The sequence below is a fragment of the Culex pipiens genome, chromosome 1 (assembly GCF_016801865.2).
Source record: "Culex pipiens pallens isolate TS chromosome 1, TS_CPP_V2, whole genome shotgun sequence".
Lineage (NCBI taxonomy): Eukaryota > Metazoa > Arthropoda > Insecta > Diptera > Culicidae > Culex > Culex pipiens.
The window spans coordinates 50,000,383-50,016,383 of NC_068937.1; the positions used below are offsets into that span (position 1 = coordinate 50,000,383).

Consider the following 16,001-nt stretch of genomic DNA (forward strand, 5'->3'; position numbering starts at 1 on the left):
CGGCGCCGGGTACCCATATTTACACAAAGAATTTTTAGAGCGCCCGCCGCGGGATTCGAACCAGCAACCTCTGGATTGTGAGTCCAGTGCGCGGAGCGATTGATCCACACGGGCGGGGAAAATGTGGTAACCGTCCTAATAAATCAGTGTGCCTACACTGTCAAAAAAACATAGTAATATTACATCTGGGAATGTCAGAAAAAATGTGTAATTTTACCGCTGAAAATGTATAGTTTTACCCCTTTTCTGGGTGTAATGACACTTTTTCAGGCTAAATTGAGGTAAAATGACATCATAAAAGAGATAATATTCAACCTTCCAAAATAACACTTTCCAAATTTACACAATTTTTTACTGTGTACACGGCAAAAAAAGAAGTGAATTTGGAAGGTTGAATATTACCTCTTTTATGGTGTAATTTTTTTTAGTTTTCACTGTACGGAGACCATCCATAAACCACGTGGTACTTTTTTGAAATTTTAGACTCCCCCTTCTACGGTGTCCACGTGGTTTATGGATGGTCCCATGGGAAATTAGTTGTTAGGCACACCGATTGTATTGAGGTGTGCATTTAAAAATTTGAGATTAAAATTGTGTAAATATATATGATAAAAGTAGAACATTTGCAAGAATGTGTTTAAGTCTTCACATAAAATTAAATAAAACATTGCTGAAAACTCATAAGAAAACATTTTTTTCATCGAATCGCCACTTAACCAAGCTTTGAATCATGTTTTTTTGAGCATTATTAAAAAAAATGATCTTCTTAAAATTATAATACATTTGCAGATATTGTACCCCTTTTCAATTGATTTTTTCTTTACAGAGACAATTAGATTTTTACAAAAAAATACAATTTTGGATTTGTATTCGAGCTCCACAATAAAAAATAAGGCAACGAAATGGCAGTTCATGCAACAAGTTGCGAAAACAAGATTTTTACAGCACGAGTCGTACAATTATCCAACGAGGTTTACAGAGTTCCTGATGTTACCTGAGTTGCTTACAAATTTTTGTGCAATTCCAAAAACCCCTTTTTGAATGGATTTATATGTCATACACTCATGTGTTAAGTAAAAAAACAATATTGAAAAACGTTGCTTTTCAATGCAAGTGTTGAAAAGTATACTTTTTGCAATTCCGTCGTGAAACTACTTACTTTTCCTGTCATTCTTGAACGACGAAATAGCCTACTTTTCTGTACCAAAAATAACAGAATCGAATAGCAACACTTTTCAAAATAAATGCTGAAAAGATCTACTTTCCAGCACTCAAATGGGTGCTGATAAGTTGAACTTTTCTGCACTTGTTTCGAAAAGTAACACTTTTCAACATTTTTTTGATTTAAACGATTTATTGACAAAATACATAAAAATTTTACATAAAATTTCACTCAGTGTGTGTTTTTTTGGAATTGCAAAAAATGTTGTATGGGAACTCGTTGCAAAACTTGATTTTTTCAGCACTCTTCGTATTTATCCAACTCGGTGAACCTCGATGGATAAATGTACGACTCGTGCTGAAAAAATCCTCTTTTAGCAACTTGTTGCATAAACTACTATTTCAGCACTGGAATGGGTGCTGAAAAGTAGGACTTTCCAGCACTGGTATGAGAAGGTATTGATTTTCAAATCTGTTATTTTAGGTAGTTAAAAGTAGGTCGTTTCGTTTCTCTAGAAAAGTTTAAGACAGTTTCACAGCGGGATTGTAAAAAAACATTTTTTTGTCATTTTTTTTATCCAAAGTGAACTTTTTCAGAAGCCTTCGGATAATCGGATAATTTGGATAAATAGGTAACACATACAAAGAAATATGTTTTTTCCTAATCTTTTTTTTTTTTTTTTTTGCAAAACTTATATTAAACCAATGAAAGGTCGGATTTCAAATGATCAAAAAATGGAACTTGGGAATCTTCTACCAACATTTAGATATGTTTTAAGAGATGTTTGTAGGCACTTTTAACTACAGTTCAGACTTTTTTATCCGAAGGCCTTGGCAAAATTTCACTTCGGATAATCGAATCATGAAAAAAATTTTGTCTTATTTTTTATTGCTGAACATTAATATGATACTCACACTACTGTAAAGTGATTTAGAATTTCTAATTCCAAGATGGCGGTCAAAATAGCATTTTTCAAATATTGAAAAATGCATTTTATTTTATTTTACAGGCAATCAACCATTCAAATTTGACAAAAATAAGGTCATAGAACATTGATGTTTAAAGTAAGAAAATAAAAGAATACGAAGAATTTTGTTGCTGTTCGTGACTCGATTATCCAAAGTCCCATACAAACTTTCGGATAATCGTCCACTACTACACCACTACCCACTTTTAACCCACGAAAGTTTGTCTATTTTTTTTGTTTTTTTATTTTATTTTTTTATTTTTCTGAGAGAATTTTTTTTCATACAAAACTAATAACTGATAACTTACAACTATGCCAAAGATTAAGAGCTATTTTTGAAGAGTTCCAGTAAACAAAAAAAGTATTTCTTGCTTTTTGGGTATTTTTGAACACATCTCACTCAAAAAATAAAGTTTTGTTTATTGAATCCAAAGTGTCCTGGAATACAGCCCTAGAAGCCTACCGCCATAACAAGACGAATCTACCAAGTTCGCAATTATGGTTCACATGCAGTGCTGTCAATCAGACCCTTTGGAATCGCTATGAACTCTGTGGTTTTGTTTTAGAAATCCTGGGTCCTCCAAACTGTCCTAGGATACCGATCTTAGTCTACCAATGCTCAATGAATCGAAAAAAAATAGTAATACAGGATTGACATCAACTGTTCAACTAAACCTAAACTAAAACTCTTCATACCAACATGAACATTCGACTGATCGTAAACATTAGCCCACCAACTATGTGTACTTGCAGTAACCCTACCCGCTGCACATGAACTTTGACTCGCTGGTGGGGTGCTCTTAATGCCAAGAGTAAACAATTCGATACCTGTTCGTTCTGGTACACCAACTGTTTCGAGCTTCACGTTGGAGCCCACCCCAAATGAGACCGTGTTGTCGTCATCATCGTTTGGAGAATGCAAAAATTTCTCACATAATACCCCACACAGAAAAAAATAATGTAAATTTGGAAGCTGTAATTTTGGAAGGTTGAATATTACCTCTTTTATGATGTAATTTTACTTCAATTTAGACTGAAAAAGTGAAATTACACCAGAAAAGTGGTAAAATTACACATTTCCAGAGGTAAAATTACACCTTTTTTCTGACATAAAAGATGTACCCCTTCCCAGATGTAATATTACCATGATTTTTTTTTCTGTGCAGAAACCTCGACGACGACGAGACTTTCAGCGAGTTGAGTCGGATTGAATGACGTGAGCCTCTTCAAAACTTCGTGGGTACTTTGCTGACGATGAGATGGGGTGGGGAAGAGTGGAGCACGCTTGGAAATCATAACATTGAAAGTAACTTTTTCGCAATCGTCAAGTTTCACGTGAGTGCTGGTGGTTAACATCGTGCATCTAGGGGGAACGAGGAACGTGTTTGGAGGTTTGGGATTTTTCGAAATTGTCACATTTATGTCGTGTACTGCTTGCGGGATTTACTGATGTGATGGGAGTTTGTGGGAAGTTTGCTCTCATTAGAGTAGAATGAAGTTATTTTGCGCGGAAAAGTTCTGAACAAGATTTTGACAAATTTATATCTTTTGACACATTTGATTTGTTCCAATAGTTCAACGTACAGAACTTCTTTACTGAATCCACTCTCTCACCATCACTGTGATCAACGGCCGTCATAAATCTTGCCAGTCAACTCTTTCCCCGTACCTAACTTTCGAAAGTCCATCACTCTTCGGAGGGTTCGCACGGAATCCAATCTCCGCTCCGGGTGTGGTGCCAAAGGTGTTCATACGTCCATCCATCTATTCCCACCCGGAATAACAGATGATTTCCAGCTCGCCCACAGTCCCAACTCACCTGCTCATCAATCCTTTTCCCCCGAAAGCAATAACTGCACACCGGGTTTCGGAAAAAGGATCGATTTTATGACCAAAACAAACACCCCCCACCTCCCCTCACAACTCTTTTCGCGGGCTTTTCCGATGGTGGTGGGTTTTCCCCCCGGTCGAGGTGGTTTTCCATTCGTGGAACTGCAGTGCATTTATTATCCTGGCAGGACTGTATTTGAGTGTATGCGGGCTTCGGTTGTTGTTTCGTGTTGGTTTGTGAGAGGGGGTCCTGGCCTGGCCGTGGCTTTCTTGCACTTGTAATTTTATCGATTGACACACGCCGGCCAGAGTAAGGAATCGGGCCAATGAAACTGAAACACGCTCGATTGGCCTCGTGAAGCGCGGGTAGGGTGACCTGATTTTTGAGTCTAGATGAAGTGGTTATTTTGGATCTTATTTTAGAAATTAAGAGCGAGTCCACGAGCAAAGCATACCCATCTCGCATCGACCTCACCACACTGCCTGAAATTTTCAGGGGTTGTTTGTACATATAAAACTAGCATCTGGCCAAAATATGAGCACTTTAGGTCAACTGGAAGTGGGGCAAATCGGGACACAAAGTTTGAAGGTTCAAAATCGTCAAAAATCTTAAAAATGCTATTACTTAGGCAAAATTTAATTTATTTTCAAAATTCAAAATGAATATGCAGGGCATAAAAAATGCAACAAAATGCAGGGAGAAGCATCTCAATTGGTTAAATCTAAAGGGAGTTATTGGCGTTTTAGTGAAAAAATAGCATAATTTTCAAACTCAAATAAAAAAGTGTTCCATCCAGATATCAACTCGGTTCGACCTGCAGCTTGTAAGGGACATCTGAGACTACCATCTGAGACTACCATCTGAGACTGAGAACGCTTTGGGTAAGGCAGTTTAACATATTAGAGGGAGAGGGGGTATTATGCACCCCCTAAGGCAGCGATTCTCAACCTTCTTCTAGGCCGGTACCCCCTGCCATGTAAATCAAGTAGGCCCGGTACCCCCGTTGAGAATCGCTGCCCTAAGGGAAAACTGTGATTTCTCAACCATTACAGCATTACTGTGGAAGAATTTTGTTCGATGTTCTAAAACAACATTTATTCTTCGTCATCCTTGTGAAAAAAGTCTTAAAAAAAACCTCAAAATTGTTCGAAAATATCGAATTTTTAAAAACATTTTTGATTCATTTCAAACAACCATGAGGGGCAATATGCACCGCAACATTGGGGCATAATGCACTACAACAACGGGGCAAAATGCACCAAGTAAAACCAGTTTTCACTAGTCACCACTAGATGACACCGCTGTTTTTACAAAGGAGCTTCAGGGCGGTGCATTTTGCCCCGACCACGCTTTTTGCAGAAAATTTTATTAAAAATGCATTTTTTTATGTTTTTAGACTCATCTATCTACAGAATAGTGAAGATTATGGCAAAAACTATATACCTCAATACTTACAATCACAATAAATGCTTTTTATATTGTCCAAAAATCATAATGAAAGTTCAATGAAAATTAGATGAAAACACAACTTTTTAAAGTTTTGCAAATAACTTAAGCTGTTTTTATACTACGATGCTAAAATTTTTCCAGCATGGTTTATTAATGTTAAGCTTCCAATTTCTATGAGTTTTTCCCCGGAAAATTCTTCCAAATACCGAGAAAAGCAGGGGGTGCATTTTGCTCCGGGGGTGCATATTACCCCTCTCCCCCTAAATAGAAACTTTTACTTTTAGTGAATTTTTTGATTGTAAATTTTTGCTCGGAATACCTCTTAGATCCCATTTTCTGGTGATAATTTTATCATATTCGTGTTCCTGAGACAATTTCAAAATAGAAACATGCATAAAAATGTATATTTTCATCCATTTTAGCCCTTTGTTTTGGCCAGATGCTAGTTTTATATGTACAAACAACCGCTGAAAATTTCAGGCAGATTGGTGAGGTCCAAACGACGTCCCATACAAAGGGGTATGCCCTGTTCGTGGGCTCGCTCTTAAATATTCAGAGTGGTACAAGAATTTGTAGCAGCAGTGGTACATTTGAGTGTAGAACCTACTCCATGAAGAAAGTTCAGGGAAGTCTAAATATAAGTCGAGAATCCTGCTGGTGCTTGTTCTATGTTTAGGTGGGACCAGGTAATGCCCAATGATCCGGAATTGGACCATTAGGATCAAGGTTATAACGATAAAATGATCTATTATTATATATTAATTAACGATAAAATTATCTATCGTTATCGTTATTTCGATGATTCTATCGGCGATAATGAACAGTAAATTTTTTTTTTATTTTTTTCTGAAATCGACTTAAAGTATAATCTTCAATGCTTTCACTAGAATATATTTTTTTGAAAATGTAGTAAGTTTCATGGTATAAGTACTCAAAATTGTTCACGAAATATAAAAAAAAGGATTTTTTTCAAAATTTGCATTATTGGGGTACCAAACGAAGTGAAATTTTGTATGCTATTTCTTTTTTTAATACCTTTTTTTGAATAATACTAAAATTTTCACAAAATACCGATTGGATCGAAAAAACTCAAATTATAAAAATGTGCAATATTGGTATCAAACGAAGCGAAATTTTGTATGCTTTTCACTTTATAAGAGTTTTTTTTGAATACTAAAATTTTCACTAAGTACAGTATTTTTCGAAAATACTCAAATGTTCATATTTTGTAAGCGAAATTTTGTATGCGTTCTCACTTTATAACTTTTTTTAAATACTGAAATTTTCACAAATTACCGCATTTTTTTTTTTCGAAAATACTCGAGTTTTCATAATTTGCAATATGGGTATCAAACGAAGCAAAAATTTGTATGAGTTCTCACTTTTATATAGTTTTTGAAATACTGCTTATTTTTCGAAAACACTCAAATTTTCATAATTTGCAATATGGGTGTCAAATGAACAGAATTTCACATGCATTTTCAAAAATCACAAAATACTGTATTTTTTCGAAAGTACTTAAATTTCCATGATATGCAATATGGGTAACAAACGAAGCGAAATTTTGAATGCTTTTCACTTTTTTTCTTTTTTTTTTTTGTAAATACTAAAAAGATCACAAAACACAGTATTTTTCGAAAATACTAAAATTTTCATAATTTGCAATATGGGCATTAAATGAAGCAAAATTTCATATGCATTTTCACATTTTTAAGTTTTTTTTAAATGCAAAAACAAAAGTACTTAAATTTTCATGCTTTGCAATATGGGTAACAAACGAAGCGAAATGTGATATGCATTTTCACTTTATCAGAGTTTTTTTTTTCAACACTCAGATTTAAAAAAAATATATATATATTTTTCGAAAATACAGTCCTGAATCCGATTATCCGAAGGCCTCCGAAAAATTTCACTTCGGATAATCGAATCACGAAAAAAAAAGTTTTTTGGTTGTCTAACTACGCTCAAGGGAGCGTTCTTTTATTACGTAACGCAATTGGGGGGGGGGGGGGGAGGGGGGGGGGTTCGAATGCCGTGTTACGCTCCATTCAAAATTTTTAGAATTTGTATGGAAATTTTGTTACGAGGAGGAGGGGGTCTAAAAATCTGATTTTTAGCGTTACGTAATAAAAGAACGCTCCCTAAGTGATTTAAGAGCGAGTCCACGAACAGGGCATACCCCTTTGTATGGGACGTCGTTTGGACCTCACCAATCTGCCTGAAATTTTCAGGGGTTGTTTGTACATATAAAACTAGCATCTGGCCAAAATATGAGCACTCTAGGTCAACGGGAAGTGGGGCAAATCGGGACACAAAGTTTGAAGGTTCAAAAACGTCAAAAATCGTAAAAAGGCTGTAACTTGGGCAAAATTCAATTTAATTTAAAAATTCAAAATGCATCTGAAAGGGCTTAAAAAATGCAACAAAATGCAGGATAGAGCACCCCGATTGGTTAAATCTAAAGGGAGTTATTGACATTTTAGTGAAAAAATAGCACAATTTTCAAATTCAAATAAAAAAGTGTTCCATCCAGATATCAACTCGGTTCGACCTGCAGCTTGTAGGGGACATCTGGGACTACCATCTGAAAATGAGAACGCTTTGGGTAAGGCAGTTTAACATATTTAATAGATACTTTTACTTTAAGTGAATTTTTTGGATGTAAATTTTTGCTCGGGGGACCCCTTAGATCCTATTTTCTGATGATAATTTTATCATATTCGTGTTCCTGAGACAATTTCACAATAGAAACATGCATAAAAATGTTTATTTTCATCCATTTTAACCCTTTAAAAAATGAAAGTTAAAAAAAATTGAGATGCTGCTTTTTTCTGGTGTCATCTAGTATCCTTGGAAACGAACTTGAATTTCAATAAATGTGAATCGAAGATTTTTTTTAACTTTCATTTTTTAAAGGGTTAAAATGGATGAAAACAAACATTTTTATGCATGTTTCTATTGTGAAATTGTCTCAGGAACACGAATATGATAAAATTATCATCAGAAAATGGGATCTAAGGGGTCCCCCGAGCAAAAATTTACAGCCAAAAAATTTACTAAAAGTAAAAGTGTCTATTTAATATGTTAAACTGCCTTACCCAAAGCGTTCTCAGTCTCAGATGGTAGTCCCAGATGTCCCCTACAAGCTGCAGGTCGAACCGAGTTGATATCTGGATGGAACACTTTTTTATTTGAGTTTGAAAATTGTGCTATTTTTTCACTAAAATGTCAATAACTCCCTTTAGATTTAACCAATCGGGGTGCTCTATCCTGCATTTTGTTGCATTTTTTAAGCCCTTTCAGATGCATTTTGAATTTTTAAATTAAATTGAATTTTGCCCAAGTTACAGCCTTTTTACGATTTTTGACGTTTTTGAACCTTCAAACTTTGTGTCCCGATTTGCCCCACTTCCCGTTGACCTAGATAGCTCATATTTTGGCCAGATGCTAGTTTTATATGTACAAACAACCCCTGAAAATTTCTGGCAGATTGGTTAGGTCGATGCGAGATGGGTATGCTTTGCTCGTGGACTCGCTCTTAAAATTGTTTAAAAGAAGATGACCGATATGATGGTTAAGAAATATTGAAAACAAAATGCATTTTTTTACTAAATAGGCAACAAACTATTCAAATTCGACTAAAATGGGGTCGCAGAACTCGAATTTGATGTTTAAAACAAGAGAAACGAAAAAAAATTGAATGTGATTCGATTGTCCGAAGCCCCTTCGGAAAATCGAACTTCGGATAATTGAAACTACGGATAATCGAGTCTGGACTGTACACACATTTTCAAAATTCTCAAAAGAAATGAGCTTTTCAATGTTTTTAATATTATCCAACAAACTTTAAAAGAGCATAGAAATTTTGTCGATTGTCCGCGCTCCATACAAAAAAGATTGACAACTGTCCACGAAAGGGCGGTTATGATTTCCAAAAAAGTGTTCACGTGATTTATGGATGGTCCCATAGTAGTAAAGCTCAATTGATAAACTCTAGTGTTTTTTAAAGGCCCTAAAACCTATAGGATTCTCTATGTTTAAAGAACCTTTTCTAATAAAACTCTAGAACTGTACCAGAATATTTTCCAATTGTAATAATCAAGCTTCAGAGTCTGGCAACCCTGCCCAGGTGCACCACCATTCGCCTGCGTTGCACCACACGTGTAGTACAGTGGCACATGGTGTCGCCCGGACCAAGTGTATTGTAAGCAACATCCCCAAAACTGTGCGGCATCGGCTTCCCCGGACCAGATAAGGGGGTCTGATTTATGGGCTGCTAGTGCGCGATGCCATTACATGTTACGGCTTCGACTATAAGTTACACACCCGACACTTGGTTATCTGGGCGGTAGCCCAAACCGCCGTTACGGCGGCTCGTAAACCAACCCAGTTTTCAGTAATGAAGTGCCAACTGATTTCTTTGAAATATTCACGGAAATCTGATTAGCGAATCTGTGCCTCATCAGCGTAATCCTTGAGGGCAAATGCTCAACCGCGGTAACAATTCCGGAAGATTAACGCAACAAGTCGTCTGGCTTATATCTTCCGAAATCTGTCCTGGAGATGTTTTAACAAGGCCGTTTCTTTGTGGAAAATCGTATAATTCTAGCCGGCATCCACCGCGTCGGAATCAGGGCGAAGGAGCGACGGATTTCGTAAGGTAAACACAATTTTCTTTCCCCGCTCCGCGGCTGTTTGTTCTTTGTCGGCCGTAATTCGGGCAGTGTTGCCAGAAATTTATTATTTATGAGACCCGTCTGGGATATTTTGGGGTTGTCAATATTAAAACAACTTGAATGTATTGTTTGAGGTTAGGTTAGGACCGACATACTTTTAGTGTCAACTTGACAACTTTTCTGATTAAATACCGTTTTCAAAACGTTGTTACAAACTATCGATGACGATGCTCTTAACACAAATTTGACAACAGTAGTTTGGCAACACTGCAGCCAACATTGTTAACAACGTGAATGCCGCGATGTCTTACGCACAGCTGGGAAGGAAGGCGAAAAATCAACAAAATCGGAAGAATAAATGAGCATTTCCTCCCCCGGCCGCCAAAAGGAAGGTTGTACCGGCTCATGAATCCGACGAAAGACGCACACGCACGTGCGAGTTCCGGTCCGGGCCGGGAGAATCTAGTGTTTATCTTTGTAAGTATAAGGTGGGATGGCGGGGCGCGAGTTCACTTGAGCTGATTTATTTGATTTCTGTTGAATTAATTGAATTCGTTATTTTGCCGCATCCATATCGTGACCGGTGGGGATTTGGACGGAACAATAGGTCAAAAGGTTGAGAGATTGTGTATTGTTTTGATTCTGAAGAATCGTTGAGAGGAGTTGAGTGTACCACTTCAGTGTGCAAAACAAAAATATAATACCAAAATGAAAGCGGCCAGCCAACTACATTAGGTTTACCACAAAGAGGATTCTGAGAACGGGTCACATTGCACAGAATCTACAAGGGAGGAAGGATGCGTGGACATACCGTTCCTAACGCTCCATCAAACTAGTTAACTCTTTTTTGACGCTTTATAAAGAGAATGAATGCTTCTTGTCTTAATTGTACCACTGTTATGTGACAGTTTTTTTTTTTGACTTCAAAAATGACAATTTCGCCAAAAACCGAAACCCCCCGCAGGCTCGTACCACCCAAGAAGCCCACCAGCTGAGGCCGCTCCGCGGCAGTTCCCACCTCAAACCTTAAACCTTGATTACTTCTGCGGCATTTTACCGGCCATTTCCAGAAGTCGGTACGATACCATCTCCAGGCTTGAAATTGTTATTTTCCGCGCGGAACAAAGAAAGCGAAACACGAAAATTAGCGAATTGCGAGCGGGTTTCCAATTTTTAAAATGATATACCGCTAGAATTGTTCCGTTTTTTGTTTTTGCGAGGAGGGGGGGGAGGTCAACTGACGATGGCAGATAAATTGTGGAGGTTCCACAGAAAAATAAAAACAGCAGCGACATCTTTTGTTAAACAATAAAAAACAGCAGTCAGTGGCAGCAACACTGTTACGTAATGCAATTAAATGCTTTAATTAGCACTTAACGGCGCCTGAAATTGGTAACAAGTGGAACGTAAATAATAGCAGATTTGGAAACGGATTTTGGAGGTCGTGGACGCGGGAGGGAGAGATAATGAACTGAGATTTTTTTAGCACTCTGAGCGTTTTTATTTAAAACAAAAGTTCACTTTTCGCAGTTTAATCTACTGGCGAAGGTTATCTGGCCTGCGAATGCGCATTTGCGTGTTTGTGGTCCAGTGAATTAAGTTGCAATGTTTACCAACATAAAATACTCATGCAATTTTCTTTTCTTTGTTTCTTTCAGATAAATCGCAGTTGATAGCATCAGGAATCTCAAAAGCAAGTAAGTTTATCGAGATTTATTTGTAATTATTGTACATCCGTATCCGTATTTGTAAATACTAAAAAAATGATTCACTGACTCACTCACTCACTCACTTACACATTACCTCACGTATAGCTTATGTTGTTGAGTTTGTGTTCAATCATTAAAAATAAAGCTTTTTAGTCAGAGATTTACCAACAAATTCAAAGTATGTTTACATGGCTGCTGGGGGTTTGTTTGCATCATGTTTGCTATCTCTTTCTAGCAAAAGTTTTTTATCAGGCGACTTCTAGCTGGTTGTGTTTACTGACCGCCCGATATGCCCACCAACATATTTCGCAGGGCTGTGACAACTCGAGCTCGATCATTGTTTGCATCAGGACACTGTGACGAGAAGTCCGTCATTTTAGGTTAAATTTTATTTTTTTACTGGGCCTGGAAAGCCTTATATCCTTAAGCCGGCTACGAAACTATCGAAAAGTAGAAACTGTTTCAGACTTGGTTTTGCTGATACAAATTACCTCAAACATAATTTTTCGTCGATTAAAAATAAAATTCTTGGAAGGCTCGCAGGAAAATTCCAAGCCCAGCTAATTTCCAACTCCCAAAAAAATAGTAAAAATCTGCCCCATAATTGGTCCAACCCTTGAACCCACAACGTCCAGAGGGTGCTCGCGCCCTCTGGGGAGGACGCGCTCGCCGGTCGCGGACATAATTGCACCAAATCAAGTGGAAACAAGAGCGAAAACAGGCTTCCTGCCCGGGACAATTCCTCCAGTAAAATGTAACGAAACGGAAGAAAATTCCCCAACCCCCCCCAAGAAGCAACTCAACAAAAAAAAGGACACAAGAATCCTAATTTGCCCATCAGCAACATTTCCGGCTGCTTCTTCTACTTCTATTTTTTGTCGGTTTCCAGAGTCTGGGACTTCTGGGAATCCTTTTGCAATTTCAGAGCGGGCAAGAAAAGGATCCATGGTGATTTTCTCCGGGCAAAAGTCTGTTTAAATATTATAATCGGCTTATTTATGGGGGCCGGCTTCCGGCCGCGCCGGTGGAGGCAGTGTCTTCTTCCCCATTCCCAAATGAATTAATAATCATGACTAATGGTCGAAATCTGATTGAAGCGAGCCCAGGGACCGAAAACTGGCTTCTGTGGCGAAATTAGGCTACTTTTTCATAAGCACCCTCGCGCAAACCCGTTTCTTCCCGCTAGCGTCGCCCAGATGGCAGCACCCTTCGCAGAAGGGGAGAAATTATCCTTGCCGTGTAGAAATGCCGGCATTTTGTTTCTATTTTTACATATTTATGAACACACTTTTTGCGCCGGGTATTCAGGGTTGTGGCCACTTCCGGCGCCGCGACCATAAATATTTATTAACACAAGGGAGGTTTTTGGAATCGTATGTTGTACCGCAGAGGGCGCCCTCTCGACCACAAGTTCGGGGGGCAATTTAAATCACACTTTTTTGCGTTCAGAAGCCACTTTTTGCTGAGTAGAGTGAAAAACGGTGTTTGAATATGTGGTCAAATCAAAGATTAACAGACTTAGATTCTAAAAGAGCTTTATGACTGTGAACGCTAGCGCCGCCTTGCGGCCAGTAGAACAACCGAAACATAATTTGTCCAGTTACGACATTTTTGGACTTTTTCACATGCAAAATTGCTGAAAATCAACTCGTAGGTCTAACAATTCATAAATAAGCCTCCATACATTTTAAATTATGCATGAATAAATAGTGGTCGACCCTCTCCGGGTCATTCTCTGTCACAAAATCGAGCAAGAGAATGAGCGTGTTTGCATTTTGGATAAAATTTGTTTAAATTTTATCACGCTCAAATGGAAAGCTCAGACAGGCGTGATTTTGACAAAAAATAACACATCGACTACAAAATTGGCTCGGAAAATGTGGCAAGTGGGGAGGTTCGATCATTACCACATCATTAATGCAATTCAATGTGCACCGGCCACACACACACACACTGTTTGACTTTCCGGGCTGTCACACAGCTGTCGGGTGACCCTTAAAAGACCGGGAAAATAGACTTTTAAAATTAGGGTTTATAAAAAAAATCTCATATTTTTAAAAGGTTTCACTAAGGCTTTCTATGCCCAGTGAAAATTATAATTTAACCCAAAAATTACGAACTACTCGTGACAGTGTCCTGATGCAAACAATGGTCGAGATCGAGCTGTCACAGTCCTGCAAAACATGTTGGCTGACACATCGGGCGGTCAGTAAAAAAATAGCAAGAAGTCGCCTGACAGAAAACTTCAGCTAAAAAGGGATAGCAAATTTGATGCAAACAAACCACCAGCTAACATGTAAACATACTTTGAATGTGAACACCTCTGAGTGCCACGGAAGTTCATTTGTTTGCGTCAGAATCTGCTTTCTCTTTCTCGCAAAAGTTATTTGTCATGCGACTTAAAGCTGGTTTTTAAAGGCCTACCGCCCGATGACAGTTAACATATTTCACAGGACAGTGACAGCTCGAGCTCGATTTTTGTTTGATTTTTGAGTTAAATTATATATTTTTAACTGGTCCTAGAATGTCTTATGAGGGTGTATTATTACCATTTTTTTTTTTAACTTTTTAATTCAAAACTTTTTTGACAGTTCATCAACCACAGACAAACAGATATGAATCTGGAAAAAAATCGTTTATGAATTCTGGTAATAATATCCCAATGTTACGAAATCTTATTATTGCACGAAAATTGACATGTAGAACTGACAGCTATTGAGGTGAGGCGATGCATTGTTTTAACAGATATCGTGTTTATCAAAACAAAGTTTCTCTAAAACTTAAAACCATTGAGGTAATTTTCGACTTTTGCAAAGGTTTACTCTAAATCGAACCTACAAAAGTTGACTTTCACAAAACAAAAAGTGACAGCTGTTTATTTAGAACAAAAACGCTTAAATGAACCTATTCAATATTAGGTTAATTGTTTCTGTCGATTTTTTTTAAACCTGTTAGAAAACATCATAAATAGCTAAGAAATTAAATAACAGAAGCTCTTCAAAATTTTGCACGTTTTACCCAACCAAATTTTCCCTATTTTGGACGCTGCGGGATCCTGCTGGGGTGCCAGGAAAAAAAAGCATCTGCTACCGCCCTCCGGCGTGGCGTGTCCACTCTAACTAGCTTGAATCGGTGTGTTTGTGTTGGTTGGTGGTGCAGTGTGTGTGTGTTCTGTTTTTGTTTGTTTTTCATTCCGATGAAATTTGCAATTTTAATTAAAAGGATGCGCGCATTCGCAAACAATGCAAATATTAGCTTTTCTACATACGTCAATTTAGTTAATTGATTTCGTTTTTTTTCTGCTGTTAGCTGAGCGTGTTATCCAGCGTGATAATGTTTCAAATTGGTTCCGTGAAGTGCAAATGTTGATTCACTGCATAGTTTGGCGAACGTCAAAACAGTTGACACGTTCACTCGAGATGACTCAAATTTGGTTAGATTCTACCTTCCAAACTAGGCGTCATCCATAAAGTATGTCACGCTAAAATCGGCCAAAATTAACCCCCCCTCCCCCCTATGTCACACTTTGTCACACTGGCTCTGACCCCCCCTCGAAAAGAACGTAACGTTTTGCTGGACCCCCCCCCCTCCAACCTTTTTTTTGCAGTTTTAGCATGATTTAGAAAAAGTATTACAGTCGACTCTTTGGATGTCAATATCCAAGGGACCGTCGAGGAAGAGAATCATCAGTTTACAGAATGGTGCAAAATGAAGACTCGATTGAAAATATGTTTTTCTTGGTACCCAGCTATGGGAGAGAATCATGGCAACGTCCAGCAAACAAAAACAAACTAATGTCAAACACCCTTCAAAGCTTCGTTTCGCAAAGAAAAATGTCTATGCAAGCCATGAGATAGTGACAATATTGACAACCGGAAGAGATTTTTAAAGCAAACAGAATTCAAGGGACCGTCAAGGAAGAGATCCTTCAAGCAAGAGAAAATATCGAGGGATAAAGCCAATCGAAGTATGCAGTTTGAAGGGACTGAAGAATTCATCGATAGATGGAGCAATATTGATATCAAGAAGATCGACAGCCAGAGAGTCGACTGTATTAAAAAAATCAGAGTTTGATCGGGAAAGTTTTTAATGTTGTAGTGACAGTAATCTCCATATTTTTTTTTTAATTCTGTTGATTCTGGCATATTAAATCTATTATCAAAAACTTTTTATTTTAAAGCCCTGAAGCGTGTTTAATTTATGAGTA

The 16,001-nt window shown here is 37.7% G+C and overlaps 2 protein-coding genes across 6 annotated transcripts in view; one reads left to right on the top strand and one right to left on the bottom strand.

The window, feature by feature from the left end:
• LOC120432354 (cation-independent mannose-6-phosphate receptor) overlaps positions 1–16,001 on the bottom strand; it is a 259,577-nt gene that overhangs the window by 199,465 nt on the left and 44,111 nt on the right. The gene's annotated exons all lie outside the window — the stretch shown is intronic.
• Positions 1–16,001, top strand: part of LOC120431391 (protein toll) — a 37,435-nt gene that overhangs the window by 5,242 nt on the left and 16,192 nt on the right. Inside the window, exon 2 of the mRNA XM_039596544.2 lies at positions 11,744–11,782. The gene's annotated coding sequence lies outside the window, so the exon portion shown is untranslated. The remainder of the gene's footprint in view (positions 1–11,743; positions 11,783–16,001) is intronic.